This window comes from Cryptomeria japonica, chromosome 10 (assembly GCF_030272615.1).
Source record: "Cryptomeria japonica chromosome 10, Sugi_1.0, whole genome shotgun sequence".
In the NCBI taxonomy this organism is placed as follows: domain Eukaryota; kingdom Viridiplantae; phylum Streptophyta; class Pinopsida; order Cupressales; family Cupressaceae; genus Cryptomeria; species Cryptomeria japonica.
In genome coordinates this window covers 529,656,752-529,672,918 of record NC_081414.1, presented here as the reverse complement: position 1 = coordinate 529,672,918, position 16,167 = coordinate 529,656,752, and positions in this window count along the sequence as shown.

Below are 16,167 nucleotides of genomic sequence, written 5' to 3'. Positions count from 1 at the left end.
CTACAAATGTGTGCTTGAAAGTGAGATTAGGGCATGTTTGCTTAGTGTCACTTTTTCTCCCACACAGTTCATAATTTGATGTTTTGGGTAAGGTTACCAAATTTTGAGAAACCAGTTGACGTAATACTATTTCGATGGGTTTCCCTAAGGGAGTGTATGTTCACTTTGGTTTTTGTTGATGTGGTCTGGGTTCATCTTGAGATGTGATACAACCTTGATTTGGAGGAGCAACTGTGTTAGTCTGAGGTGGGGGATTCTATCCTGCAAATCGAACTACAAGTTGTGCACTTTTGATAGTTCTTGCATCCACAACCCCATCATTGACGACATTTTTGTTTTTGTTCCAGAAGCTTGGTTTGTCACTATTGAAGTGTGGGCGAGGGTCATCCTTTGGCTCATTATATATCTTGATAAGCCCTTTTTGATGAGAGCCCGCTCACATTTTAAGCCTTTGGTGATCATGTCATTGAAAGAGTCCGTGTCTTTTACATTGAGGTGAAATTCCATTTCGTCATTTAAGTTGGAAATAAATATTTCCACTAGTTCTTGTTCAGGTAACTGAAGAGAACGTCTGCTAGACATTTGATGCCATCGTTGCAGAAAGACTGAAAATAGCTCACCCAGTTTTTGTTTAGTGTTACATAGATCAGCCATGGTGATATCATGTTCAATGTTGTGAGAGTAATGTGCCAAGAATTTCTGGACTAACTCTTCAAATGTCCTAATGCCACCTAGTAATTGGGAAAACCATGATGTGGTTGTTCCTCCCAAGCTTTGGGGAAAAAGTCACATTAGGTATGTATCCTCGTATGCCACTTCGAGGTAAGCTGAATGGAATTCTCTAACATGATCATGAGGATCTCCTTTTCCTCTATACTTTTCAAACTTGGGTGTTTTGAACCCTCATGGAAAAGGTGGCATATGAAGATTCCTATCAAAGGGATAGGGACAAATGTCATTGAGTGAAAATTGATTTGTTTTTACACCACTATGAAGTTGTTGGGTGAGATTTTTGACTTATTTCCACAACATGTCTATTTCACTTGGAGGAGGAGGAGGAGGGGGATTACCTTGATGAATGTTGTATCTAATGTGCTCTTGACCTCTTTCATCCTCATTACTACTTTGACATTCTGATGCTTGTCTTAGTTGTGCAAGATCAAAGTTAGAGGGGACTTTGGCTCCTTCTTGAGAAAGTTTTAAAAAGGGAGCATCAACATTACTCTTGAGTATCTCATCAAAAACCCTATTGAAGAGAGGGTTGTGTTGCACCCTTTCTATTGTCGTAGGAGTAGGAGTGCCTGGATTTTCATCATTTACACTCCTCCAAGGGCTTCTTGGAACTCATTGATATTTTCTTCCTCTTCTTCTTCAATTTCTTGTTGTCTAGATCGTGATCTGGTATGAGCCATTTTGTTTACAAGTTTTTGTTGAAGTTGGGTGAAAATGATGATGAGTTGTTGATGAAATGAGAGATTTATGGTTGGTGTGGTGTGTTGCATATGGATCTCTAGCACTTTAAAGGTAGATGTAACCAAAGTTTTCTTCTTGAATTGCTTGTTGTTTTTGATAAGGTTTAGAGGAATCTGAGATGTGTTACAGACTCAACTACCTAGTAATGAGAGGATTCACTCATAAACTAGTTTTACCCTGCGTAGAGATGTCTCTTAGGATAAGTTTATCCTAGATGTAGAGACACTCTAAAAAGTGATGTATTGTGTTTGATTCAAGCAATATCAAAAATAGAACTTAGGACATAAACCTCTTTAATGTGTTGAGAGTTGGAATGGATTTGATGAGATGTGAATGTGATAATGGATGAAATGTTTAACTTCAATAAAAGCTTTGTGTCACATATGGGACAAATTCTTCCTCTTCTCTTTCAGGAGTTGGTGGTTCTTCCCGAGCTATGTTATATGTGATGCAAATGTCTTGAAAGAAGTTGGGATTGATCTTTTCTCCTTTGTTTTTGTGATAACTCAAAGCTCGATATTGTGTAAAAGCTCTGCGGTTTAATGACTCTGGATCAAATTCGTTTGATTTCCCTTGAAGATAAAGACGCATGTGATGTAAGAAGGCTCTATGAGAGACAAAGATTTATCTATTGAGATAGAAGAATTTCCTCCTTTTGATAAGAGCCTTTGAGCTCAATGGTCTTTTCTTCAAGTTGATGTTTTGATGAAGATTCTTCTTTCTCAAGATGTGAAGAATGGTCATATAGTTTGATACTCTTGCTCTTTGTTTTTGATCTTTTGTTGGTGTTTGGAAATGTTTATGTTGGATGAGTATTTGTTCTTGGAATTTGATTTTTGATTCTTTCTTTTGACAAGAAAACAAAGCAAGCACATAAACACAAGAATGTTGCCTCAAAAGGCACAAATAAGTATGGGTCTAGATCAATCCAATCCTTGGACTTTTTATGACCCTTTCCTTTGAGTTTATTTTTAGGTGTTTTCCAAAGCCTGAAGTCGGCTCAATTTGCACTGGTCTTGACTCAAAAATGAAAACACTTCAAACACTTTTTATCCCTAAGGTCAAATGGCTATTTGTGATAAATTCAACCCACATCTTGATATTTCTTCGACTTTGGTACTACATACCTTATGAATCCCGCCATCGCAGGTAAGGATGTGATATACTAAGTCTTGCACAAGCATAACAAATAGATGATCCCTATGATGGGGGAATCATCACTTTCATCAAGCCATAAGTGACTTTTCAAAAAACTATGTTTCTACTCAAGGAAATATGTATGGTGAGTATCTTGGGAGCAAAACCATCTATGCTCTTGCATTGAATTGTATCACAAATATCCTCAATCAATAGAACGGGTGGGCTACTACTTAAAGGTGTTTAGTAATGTTCAATGTTTTTGGACATAAATTCATTTTGCAGTGACTCACTTAAGAGCCTTGTAACTTGTGGTGGGGCCCATTTGTCCTTTCGGCAAGTTACACTGTAGGAATGGCTATACCCAAGGCTACAGCTTTCGCTCACACCTGATTTCTATAGTGGCTCGAAGGATTTACCGCACAAGGTCATTCCTAAGAGTGATGTGCCTCTTGGTAGGGCTCTCTTAAAAATATAAAATATGAGTGTTACTAACACTTTTCTCTTGCACCTAGGACCATGAAAACCAAGGGAGAGGATAGTGTGTGTTAGAAGTAGGACCTCTCAACAAACTTTGCACAAGTGTGCCAATCACAAAAAACACTTGTTCTTTTTAATTGATTTTCATTGCAATGTGATCTAACTATTTGGAGATGTTTCTCCAACAACCATGATGTTATTTTTAACTTCAAAATCAATGTGTTTGAGTAAACTAGAATTTGAAATCCTGGTCAACTAAAATTAAAACACGTATGCATGAAGTAAATCATTTTTTCAAAATAAGACAAGTTGATTGTTATTTTTACTTGCACCAAAATTTTGAAGTGTTGATTGTGAGTTTTGCTTAAGTTTGATGCAATAAAATGAAATTTGTCTTGTCTTGTTTTAAGCACCAAAAAGAGTGTATCCTAACTTGCAATGAAAGAAAATTTTGTGTTGTTCAATTTTAGAGCCCCAAATGACAAATTTTAACTTTTAAACAACAAAAAGGAGTTAGTTTAAATCTGCACAAGAAATGAATAGTTAGGAAAATCCAAACCTATGGTGGGCTTCTACAAGCCTAAGAAAATTTACTTTTTCGGTTACATGGCCTTTTTTACAACATTTTGTTACAATAGCGCTACTCTGTGTGCAAACAAAAGCGCTATTTAACACAAACGCGCTAAAACGAAGATAAAAGCACTAAAAGAAAAATTTTAATAGCAAAAACAAAAGCGCTAAAACATGTTCAAATGTGCTACTTAAACCTCAAAAGCGCTAAAAGATGGGCAATAGCGCTAAATTTGAAAAAATAGCGCTACTGTGAATACAATAACGCTAGAATGTCAAATTGCAATAGTGCTAAAATGAGATCAAAAGTGCCAAAGCGCGACCTGTGTGTAAAGCTAAACATTCAAACAAGTTATTTATTTTTTATTTTTTAAAAAGATTGTTTTTGGGTGATTCATGTCGGGTTCACCAAATGATGCACTGCAAAATGGGGGATGATTAGACTAGAACCTGTGGTCGTATAACACACAAAAAAACAAGAAATTGTTAACGTTAATCAACCAAAAACTCATCTAAGCAGGCATATCAAAAGAGACACCAAAAACATGAAAGAATATTTAACTAAGAAAGTAAATATAATGAGACATCTCCAAATGCCTCCTAACATGCTCTTAGCTCCTTCTCCTTTGTTCCTCTCCTCTCCAAGTTCCAAACTAGTGTAGCTCTCAGCAGCTTTTTGCACTACGGATGCTTATGGAGGTTCAATATTGAAATGTTTATTCTAAAATGCTATGAAAATGTGAATAAAAGTTAATATTAGATGCTATGATGCTAAAATGATTTATTTTAGGCCAAAATAACAAGATATTAGTGATTTATGCTATATGCCCTCTAAAATTCTCTATAACTTAGATGCATACAAGTTTTCAAGATCTGGATTATGAATAAATGGGCTCTATTTATAGAAAAAATGGAGCAATGGATGGTTGAGATTGAGTAATCTCAACAAGGGTCATGATTGAATGACATTCAATCCATGTGAGGACTTTCAACGCAATCCCAGGATGACAAGTTTCAATATGAGATAGGTTGAGAGGAGAGGGAATAAGCATTAAATGCTTGACATGACCTGAGAGTTAACTTGGGAGTTAAGGTCAAGGTTGGGTTGAGTGAATAAATTCTTTATTCAAAGAATAAAGCTTTTATCCAATGGATAAACTCTTGTGCAAAAGTTAAAGGGATAACCATGGTCAAAGCAATAAATGCTTGAGGAGACACATGAGTCACATGAGGGTTGAGTTAGAGGTTAACAATAAATGGTTTGGAAGACTTTAGAGGTTAAATTGTTGAACATACAAAGCATTTAATGCTTTTCAAAGACCTTGAAGTCTTTGAGAAGTGACTTCAAGTTGCTTAGGAATGTGACAATAATTAGGGGATGGATTAGGTTAATTAGGAAGGGTTTAGAAGAATCTAGAAGGGGGTTTAGGATTGCAAGTGGGTTTGGTGGATGAAGGAAAATAGGATTTTTAATTAAAATAAAATTAATTTATTTCAATAAATGTGTGCAAGTTGCATTTGTAGGAAAATGCAAGTGGGGGGGGGGATAAATGATTTAAATAAATGTTTTATTTAATTTATTTAAAAGAGAAAAAGGGGATTAAATGAAATAAATATGACTTATTCATTTAATTGATTGTGAATTTGATTTAATGAATTAATTAAAATAAATTGAATAATTTATTTAATTAATAGAAGAATGTTTGAAGATGAATTAATTAAATATTAATTTAATTAACTGATGGCTAGTGGACTTTTAATCAAATAAATACAAAATATTCATTTAATTAAAATGGACAGATTTATTTGACTACAAAAATGACCTAATCTCTTTTGCTTTTTGGAATAGAAAGGTTAATTTTAATTATTTAAGAAAATCAATTTTGATTAGAAAAGTAAGTTTTATTCATATATATTTGATATAGTGTAAAAGATTGATTTTGAGAATTTAATTTAATTAAAAATATTTTACCCTCATTAATATTGTGAAATACAAATATTAGCTTTGTTAATATTGTGAAAATTAAAATTAAATGAGGGAAAGAAGCATTTTGATTTTTAATTAGAAAAGCAAGTTTAGATTATTTGAATAGTTGAAAAGAATGATTTTTCTTTTTTTCAAAAGTTGTTTAAATTCTAAAATAAGGGATTAGGTCAAGGGATTCTTCTATTTAACCCTACGTTTGGAAATATTTTTGGGGGGATTAATTTTGGAGAGCATTTTGGAAAATATTTGGGGAGAATAATTTTTGGAAAAATAATTCTCAGAGAGACATTTTGGAAAAAGCTCTTGAGGAATTTTTGGGAGAAATATTTCTAGAAGAGAAGATTTGATCCGGAGCTTGGAGGTTGGGCTCTGCAAAAAATCTCATCCAGGATGGCTAAATGAGGTAGGAATATGTGTATCATTTTGATTATTTGCTTAACGAAAGATTTGTGTTTGGTATTCTCCCTATTTTTGTTTTGGTTTAAATCTCCTAGATTGATTTCTTGGTTGGATTTGGGTTTCTAAATCCATGCATAATAGCTTGTGTTCTTGCAAAGTTGGTTAAATCAAGGGTGAGGAATGATTTATTTTGCCAAATATGGACTTGGTTTGAAGAAAATTGCTTGTGGGTCTGGGTATTCCTTAGTTTCTTGAATATTTAATAACCTGTGAAAAAAAAAAAAATTAAACATTTTAGCCTCTTTGTAAAACTGTGAATTTTATCAACACTGGGGTTTATGTTTATTAGAAATTTGTTTTATTTTTTTTTTGTTTTATTTCATGGAGTTTTTTATTTATTTTACATCAATTTGATTTAATGTAAAAATCAAAATTTAAATTTATTGGGCAAAATTAATCTTTCTGGGTTGGAGGGCGGGGAGCCGAGGGCTCAATGCATGCCTCCTCCCCAGTACGGATTGCATCCCATGGGGATTTGTGACCACACTGGTGGCCGCAGCGAACTACAACAACCGTGTGGTCATAGGGTCCTGCAACCCTGCGATGGCCGCAGGTTTCCCCGTGTCCACTATGTGGACGCCGAGGGACCTACGTCCACTACGGTGGCCGCAGCCCTGCGGCTAGGGCATGACCGTCCCACTCCCGGGGATAGGAGGTGGGCTTGCGACAACCCTAGGTTTTGTTTTTTAATTATTTTTTTTAAGTTTAAAAATATATATATATATATTAAGTTTTAATTTTTTTAAATATATTTAAACTTCAATTAAATATATTTTATTATCAATGAACAATAAATATTATCCAATCTGAAATTTTATTAAGTTAGGTATATATAGAGATATATATATGTTAATTAATATTTTTAGATGGAGTATTTGTTTTTAAATATATGCAAGGGAACTATATATTCTTTGAGAAATGTTTAGCTATCTTTGTTTATATTTTTTCTTTATGTATACTTCCATTTTTGGTAAGTGTATAATTATGTTGCTAGAGAGGAGATTAGATTATTGCTTTTGACTCAGGATGAAATGATGTTTTATTTGGAAAAATTAATATCTTATGTTAGTTAATTAATATGAATCTTTGATTTTATATCATTGAGTATTCGGCATATAGAACAATTATATTAATGTGTATTTGGTTTAAAAACTCGTAATGATGTTCTTATGTTATGTTTTGATGCAAACAAATTTAGTGAGTTAGAAAATCAAGAACAACATGTACTTAGATGAGGTGGATAACTGCAATCAAACTTAGATCATTTAGGAAACTTGATCGACTTTTATTGTCTAAACCAATAGGAAAGAAGATTGTCCTTTTCCGGTTATTGCCTATGCACTGTTTAATTTTTGTATTCACTTTTGTTTAAAGTAATGGCAAGGCCTTGATATGTTTGTTTAGACCCTATCGTTTGGTTGATTTGGGGTACTTGTTTATGTCTTCGGTCTCTAGTTTGGTTGTTGCCTTGTGATGGTGTTATAACTGGTCTTGTCCTTTATGCGAGTGTCGAATGTTGATTTGTGGTTGACCATAGTGGGTGAGGTCTCTAGTTAGAGTACTGTCGGGAAATGAACCTTGTATTAGCTTTTAATATGTTCAGTTGGATCTGTTTCTATGTAGGGATCATTTATGTATTTATTGACCAATGTGGTCGGTGGTTTATTGGTATGATTCACCTGGATGGTAGGAATGTAAATGATGTGAAACTTATGTACCCTTAACTTATTTAAATGATTAGAGGGGTCTTGCAGTTGAGCAGACCTGGAGATGTAGCCCTTTAGGGGTTAACTTCGATATCAATTTGGTGTTATGTGTTGCTTTTGTTCTTATGTTTCATGCTTTAGTGTTAGCATGAATGGATGGCATTTTGATAGAATGTGTAAGTGGATTAGATGAGATTTATTGTAAATGCATGTACGCAGTCATCTCTTAATGTAGTAAAGTGGTTCATGAAAGAGTGTTGTTTGATTAGCATAATGAATTCTATTATTGTTAATAAAAATAAGTATGCATGAAAAGTTCTCATTAGTTATGATGAAATTATAGTGCATTATGGAACTAGATGCATGGCATGTGTTTAATGTAAAATTGAACGTAATGAATGGTTAAAATTTATTGGATGAACTTAATCATGTTAACCATAGCTTTAACTCTAGATGATGAACTTCGTTAAGTTTTCTATATTTTAGCTCTAATGAATGAACGTCCTCATGTTATCTATGTTTTAACTTTAATGGGTAAATTTCCTCATGTTGGCTACATCTTCAACCATAATGGATGAACATGTCCTATTATCTATAATTTTAATCTACTGAACAAATTATATCCTTGTTTAAAGTAATATCATGAAATTAAGTTAACCTACTTAATTGGATCAAATGTCGTGAGTTGAGTTAGATGTTAAATCAAATAATCACATTGGGAAACTCCTTAGGTATTGTTTAGTCTTCTGTTGTGTTATCTAAGTTGTTGATAACTCATTGTATCATTTTGTATGTTTAATTTTTTTAAAAAAATTGCACTCCATTAGTGTGTTTTAGCTTTAGCCCTTTAGGGTTTCCTGGCAGGACATTACATTTGGTATCAGAGCCCATGTTGCAAACACTAGGATCTTTGGTTTCACTTTTGCCCTTAGTTGGTGTGTGGTTTATCGACCTTATGTATATGATTGTCCTCCTTTTTGTATGTGTGTGATTGAGCAGACCTTAACTTGTGTGTAACATGTGTGTTCACACCTTGTTTTTACCTTCCTTATGTGGGTGCTTTGGAGTGATTGTATGTTCTTTGTCTGCTTATTGAGGTCTTGGTCTATGATTTCTCTTATTCTGAAGGAGAGTTGTATGTACCTTCCTTATTTATTGTTGTACTCTTTTGACTAATCCATTTGGGTTGGCTAGTGTTGTCTTGAATCTAAAAGTATGAAATGTGCATGTTTAAGAGTAGGATCTAGCTTAGTGTTGTCCACTTGAAGGACTAGTATGGTAAATATTGAATGCTTATTTTGTAGTAAAATGAATGATTATCATCCTTCCTCTTTTCTCTCTCTAGGAAATTAAAATGTATTTGATATATGTAATTATCTCTTATTTGCGTTTTCTTTTTTTTTCAAGAGAAGGTTGTGACTTCTTGAGCCTTGTGTGAGCCTTATAATGCTTATGTGTTTTTTAGATTATAAAAGGGCTTTGGTTTGAAAGTTCATATTGGTTATTGAGAAGAATTGTATGTTTACATTAAAGAATTCTCCATGTGTTTCGTAGGGGTGTGCATTAAGGTGTGAATAGATGGATTTTGTGAAGCTACTTTGTTGTAAAAGAAGTACCAAAAGGGAACATGTTATAGTAGCTTCAAGAGTGTATTAATGTGTTCCACAAAAAATTGTTTTATACATTTCATTAAACTAGTTTGATTGATGATCTATTTTAACAATGACCATTGAACTTGCTTTTGGGTATATGTAATTACCTTAAAATGTTTAGAAAGTGCAAATGAAAGACTTGTTTGATGCGTATGCATTAATGTGTATTATTTAGTTAATAGTTCCTCCTTTACCTTCTTATCATAGTTTGATTTTCAATGATAGGTTGCAGAGTATGATATGTTTTTGTATTGAATTAAGAATAGTGAGTGATCTCTCGAGGTCTTGTATTATTGAAGGATTGTCTGTCTTGATTTCTTGTTCGGAAAACTAGAACATTTTGTTGCAACCATAATGATTGGAAATGTCATGTTAGGCTATTTGGCATCCTCCTAAAATGATAGCGAAATGAAAACAGTGCAACTAAAATGATAGACTTATAGTGAGAAGTTTCATCTTGTAGTGTGATCTTGTTAATCTTGTGCCTTGTAGGAAATAGTTTGATTATCAAACTCTCTTTCCCTTTTCTTTGCCTAAATCATAAGATTTTTAGAAATGCTACTAAGAATGCATTGATTTAAAAAGAATTTTTATAATGCATATGTAATTGTATGTTTTCTTTTGGGTTGCTTATGGAAAGATGAAAGTCTTAAGCTTCAGAAAGAAAATTGCATAGTTAGTAATGTGAATTCGAATGCTTAGTGGAATTTGAGAAAGATATAGGAATGATGTTATTTCCTTATGTAATGGTGAATTGTTAAGAATTTCAGTACTAGTATCTAGAGTAAACTTTATGTAGTGATTCATGTGGAAAGCATAGGTAAAACCTTTCTTGAGTAGATGATGTCGTATTGAAAAGTACTCCCCGTAAATGTGACTAAACCGGTAATGGTGTTTTTCCTTGTGTATTGTAAGAAACCCGTGATTGCTATGTGTGCCCATGGGATGGTGAAGTAATCAACCATGGAGGATATGTTTGCTTATGAGCATGGGAAACCATACTATTTATGTGATGTTTCTTATTTTTTCCTTACTAAGTGCCAACCCACGGGTCGTTGATAAGTCAGTATGTGAAGGGATAGTATTACAAGTCACCATTCCTTGAATAGTATGGAATGACGTACGAGTAATGTCGATGCGAAGCGACTTTACCTTCTCTATTTCAAGGAAAAATATAGTTATGTAATGAAACTGTATTATAGGTGTACTCAAGACTTTCCCTTGTCATGAACCGATTTATAAAGTTCATGTGTGCCAGCCTATTCCTATCCTTTATTTGAGCATATTGATGTCAGTTCTTGAGCAGAATGATGGTTTTATTGGAGGATATTTTTCCTTGTCTTCATGAAAGGTATGTTATTTTTCACATGAGCTACCAATTTTCCAGAGTTGGTAGACATGTGGGTGGACCTTAGCCATGTATACCTCTGGCTTACGGCGAGTATCCTGATAGGTACATCGCTATGCAAGGTGTGACCTATGCATGCCCTTTTCCATGAGGTACACTACCATGCGGGATATGTCCATTGTGTGCCCTTTCTGCTTGGAGTATTTCCATGTCGTGTTGAGACACAATGCGGGATGTAGTAGACATTGCCATGCAGCTTACCGACAGGTTTAGGGTAGAGCCATGGTGCATGAAGACATGATGCAGGGTGATTTTGAGGTGCACACTACCATGCCATGTGGATGTGTGACTAGGCCACACCACATTATGAGCTACTGCGATAGCTAGACGATTGTTCCTTCCTTCCTCGTTGGTGGCTAGATTCTAGTCACATAGTGATGTTATGTGCAATTGTAATATTCTTATTTATTTCTTTGGGGACCAGCAATTTATTTTATTTTGACCTTGAAGGTTTAGCCATGACCTTGCGATCTTTTTCTTACTTGATTTGGTGTTGCGATTCTGGAATTATTTTCTTGCCTTCCTGTTGGAATTAATGATTATTATCTTTATTCTTTTGTACTTTGGTGGCTAAACAAGTTTATCCTTATTGTTTTCATATGTTGGTTTTGTGTTGTAATGTGAATTCCTCTCCAAGAATGTAGGAGGTGGTCTTGGATGAGTGTATACGAGGAAGTAGACATAGGGAACCTTGAGGATGGGGGTATGTGAGGTTGTGAAACAACTAGTATCCACTACCTACCTATGTGTGGTGACTATCTCTTGGAGGCTAACCACCTTATGCAACAAGGGATGTTCATGAGGGTCTTGTATGGAAGGTAGCACCGCTATGGTGTGCCCTTGCACCATCAAGCCCTTGAGTGAGATATTGGATATATATGATCATATTATTGTTCTGAGATCAGGCATAGAGATGTTGATCATGCATGCTATCTTTGACCGAGCATTAGACATGCTCACATGTGATCTTTTGAGTTGTGTATTCTAGTTATGTGGATGGTTATTATGTGTAATCATGGATTAAATGGTGTTAACTTATCACTATGTTATGGGACAGTGTCATTGGAAAGGTTCTTATATGCTTGGAAAGTGTAAACAATTGAGTTATTTACGTTGCTCTTATTTCACGGAAGTTAACTTGGTTGTAGAATTTGATATTTGAATCTAGTTTTATGCAATAAATTTTTATGAAAAAGATGGATTGGTAAAGGACATTGATCATGATGGTATGTTTTCTTGTCATATTGGTAGATGAGTATGGTAATTATTGTCTATATCTTTTAATGCTTTAATTTGGTGCAGTGAAATGAAGAAAATTCTTGTTTCTCTGCTATGATTGTAGATAATTCCTAGAATATTTTATGAAATGTATGGTTTTAGATGTATCTTGCCAATGAATAATGACATTCATAAAGGTTTTAGTAATAATGTTTTATTTATTTATGGAAAGATTCATATGTGCAAATTGATAATTGTTAATTGAGTTGCAGGGCTAATACGTGTTGCATGATTTCTGCTTAGCTTTACAACTTCCAAGAGTAAGTTGGAGCCTAGGGGGGAGAATGTAGTGCCCCTACCCAAGTCAGCTTTGTAAAACCGGTTTGACCTTGGTTGACTTTTTATGTGGCGTTCTTGAATGGTTGAATTACCATAAGGTAATGTTGTAGTCAGATATTATGATTATTGTGCGTACCTGTTAATGTGCTTTCGCATCGATTCTTATGTAAATTAAATTGTCCTCCTGGTTGTTGTTATTAATCTCGAGCTAACACCTTCATTAAATATATATATAGGTATGCTTGTGTGACTCTTGGTTGCAGGAGATTGTAGGTATAGTACCGCCTAGGTGCGAGGTTCGTCTTCACCTAGATTCGCAGGGTTGAGTATACCTCTTTCATCCTTAGAATTTGGGTTAGGTGGTCATAAAACCCTCAGTTTACCCTAGTCATGCTCAAGTGAGCATCGCCTGTGGTCCATCAGTTCCCTTTTCATTTGGGTTTGCGGGTCAGGTATTTGGTTGGCTTTCTTGGGTTGCGTGCTTGGCGTGTGGTTAAACTGAGTATTTAATCCTAAGTAGTTATTTTGATTTAATGTGTTAATTTACGCATTAGTAAATAAGAAACTAAAGTAAATAGGTTTCTTTCATATAACTAATCATTAATTAAAAAATTGCTCTATTCATGTTTGTAGAAAGTTTAATTTAATGGTTAATTTTAAATAATAAAGTTATTCAGTTTATGCATTTTGAAAGGGAAGATTTAAATTTATTTGAAATAGAAATAATTTAATCTCTTTTTCTTTTTGGAATAGAAAGGTTAATTTTAATTATTTAAGAAAATCAATTTTGATTAGAAAAGTAAGTTTTATTCATATATATTTGATACAATGTGAAAGATTGATTTTGAGAATTTAATTTAATTAAAAATACTTTACCCTTATTAATATTGTGAAATACAAATATTAGCTTTGTTAATATTGAGAAAATTAAAATTAAATGAGGGAGAGAAGCATTTTGATTTTTAATTAGAAAAGCAAGTTTAGATTATTTGAATAGTTGAAAAGAATGATTTTTCTTATTTTCAAAAGTTGTTTAAATTCTAAAATAAGGGATTAGGTCAGGGGATTCTTCTATTTAACCTTAGGTTTGGACATATTTTTGGGGGGATTATTTTTGGAGAGCATTTTGGAAAATATTTGGGGAGAAGATTTTTTGGAAAAATAATTCTCGGACAGACATTTTGGAAAAAGCTCTCAAGGAATTTTTGGGAAAAATATTTCTGGAAGAGAAGATTTGATCCGAAGCTTGGAGGTTGGGCTCTGCAACAAATCTCATCCAAGATGGCTAAATGAGGTAGGAATCTGTGTATCATTTTGATTATTTTCTTAATCAAAGATTTGTGTTTGGTATTCTCCCTGTTTTTGTTTTGGTTTAAATCTCCCAGATTGATTTCTTGGTTGGATTTGGGTTTGGGTTTCTAAATCCATGCATAATAGCTTGTGTTCTTGCAAAGTTGGTTAAATCATGGGTGAGGAATGATTTATTTTGCCAAATATGGACTTGGTTTGAAGAAAATTGTTTGTGGGTTTGGGTATTCCTCAATTTCTTCAATATTTAATAACCTGTGAAAAAATAAAAAAATAAAACATTTTAGCCTCTCTGTAAAACTTTGAATTTTATCAACACTGGGGTTTATGTTTATTAGAAATTTGTTTTAGTTTATTTTTGTTTTATTTCATGGAGTTTTTTATTTATTTTAAATCAATTTGATTTAATGTAAAAATCAAAATTTAAATTTATTGGGCGAAATTAATCTTTCTGGGTTGGAGGGCAAGGAGCCAAGGGCTCAAACCACGCCTCCTCCACAGCGCGGATCGCAGCCCACAAGGGTCTGCGACCACGCCAGTGGTCACAGAGCCCTGCGGCCCTGTGACCACAGGGTGGTCGTAGGGTCCTGTGACCCCGCGGTAGCCGTAGGTTTCCTCGTGTCCACTGTGTGGATGCCAAGAGACCTGCGTCCACCGCGGTGGCCGTAGCCCCACGGCTAGTGCACGACCACCCCACTCCCGAGGATGGGAGGTGGGCCCACGACAACCCTAGGGTTTGTTTTTTAATTAGTTATATATATATATATATATATTAAGTTTTAATTTGTTTTATTATTATTAAACTTTAATTAATATATTTTATTATTATATATTATTTATTAATTTTTAGTTAATGTATATCTTAAATATATGTTAATTAAGATAATTTATATATTAATATATATTTTTAAATATATATTAATTTTTTGTTCCTTTTAGTGTATATTGTCAATGAACAATAAATATTATCTAATCTAGAATTTTATTAAGTTAGGTATATATAGAGATATATATGTTAATTAATATTTTTAGATGGAGCATTTGTTTTTAAATATATGCAAGGGAACTATGTATTCTTTGAGAAATCTTTAGCTATATTTCTTTATATTTTTTCTTTATGTATACTTCCTTTTTTGGTAAGTGTATAATTATGTTGCTAGAGAGGAAATTAGATTATGACTTTTGATCCAGGATGAAATGATGTTTTATTTGGAAAAATTAATATCTTATGTTAGTTAATTAATATGACTCTTTGATTTTATATCATTGAGTATTCGGCATTTAGAACAATTATGTTAATGTGTATTTGGTCTAAAAACTCATAATGATGTTCTTATGTTATGTTTTGATGCAAACAAACTTAGTGAGTTAGAAAATCAAGAACAACATGTACTTAGATGAGATCGATAACTACAATCAAACTTAGATCATTTAGGAAATTTGATCGACTTTTATTGTTTAAACAAATAGGAAAGAAGATTGTCCTTTTCTGGTTATTACCTATGCAATGTTTAATTTATGTATTCGCTTTTGTTTAAAGTAATGGCAAGCCCTTGATATGTTTGTTTGGACCCTATCATTTGGTTGATTTGGGGTACCTGTTTATGTCTTCGGTCTCTAGTTTGGTTGTTGCCTTGTGATGGTGTTATAACTAGTCTTGTCCTTTATGCGGGTGTCGAGTGTTGATTTGTGGTTGACCATAGGGGGTCAGGTCTCTAGTTAGAGTACTGTCGGGCAATGGACCTTGTATTAGCTTTTAATATGTTTAGTTGGATCTGTTTCTATGTAGCCCGATCATTTATGTATTTATTGAGCGATGTGGTTGGTTGTTTATTGGTATGATTCACCTAGATGGCAGGAATGTAAATGATGTGAAACTTATGTACCCTTAACTTATTTAAATGATCAGAGGGGTCTTGCAGTTGAGCAAACCTGAAGATGTAGCCCTTTAGGGGTGAACTCCGATATCAATTTGGTTTTATGTGTTGCTTTTGTTTTTATGTTTCATGCTTTAGTGTTAGCATGTATGGATGGTATTTTGATAGAATGTGTAAGTGGATTAGATGAGATTTATTATAAATGCATGTACGCAGTCATCTCTTAATGCAATAAAGTGGTTCATGAAAGAGTGTAGTTTGATTAGCAGAATGAATTCTATTATTGTTAATAAAAATAAGTATGTACGAAAAGTTCTCATTAGCTATGATGAAATTATAGTGCATTATGTAACTAGATGCATGGCATGTGTTTAATGTAAAATTGAACGTAATGAATGGTTAAAATTTATTGGATGAACTTAATCATGTTAACCATAGCTTTAACTCTAGATGATGAACTTCGTTAAGTTTTCTATATTTTAGCTCTAATGAATGAACATCCTCATGTTATCTATGTTTTAACTTTAATGGGTAAATTTCCTCATGTTGGCTA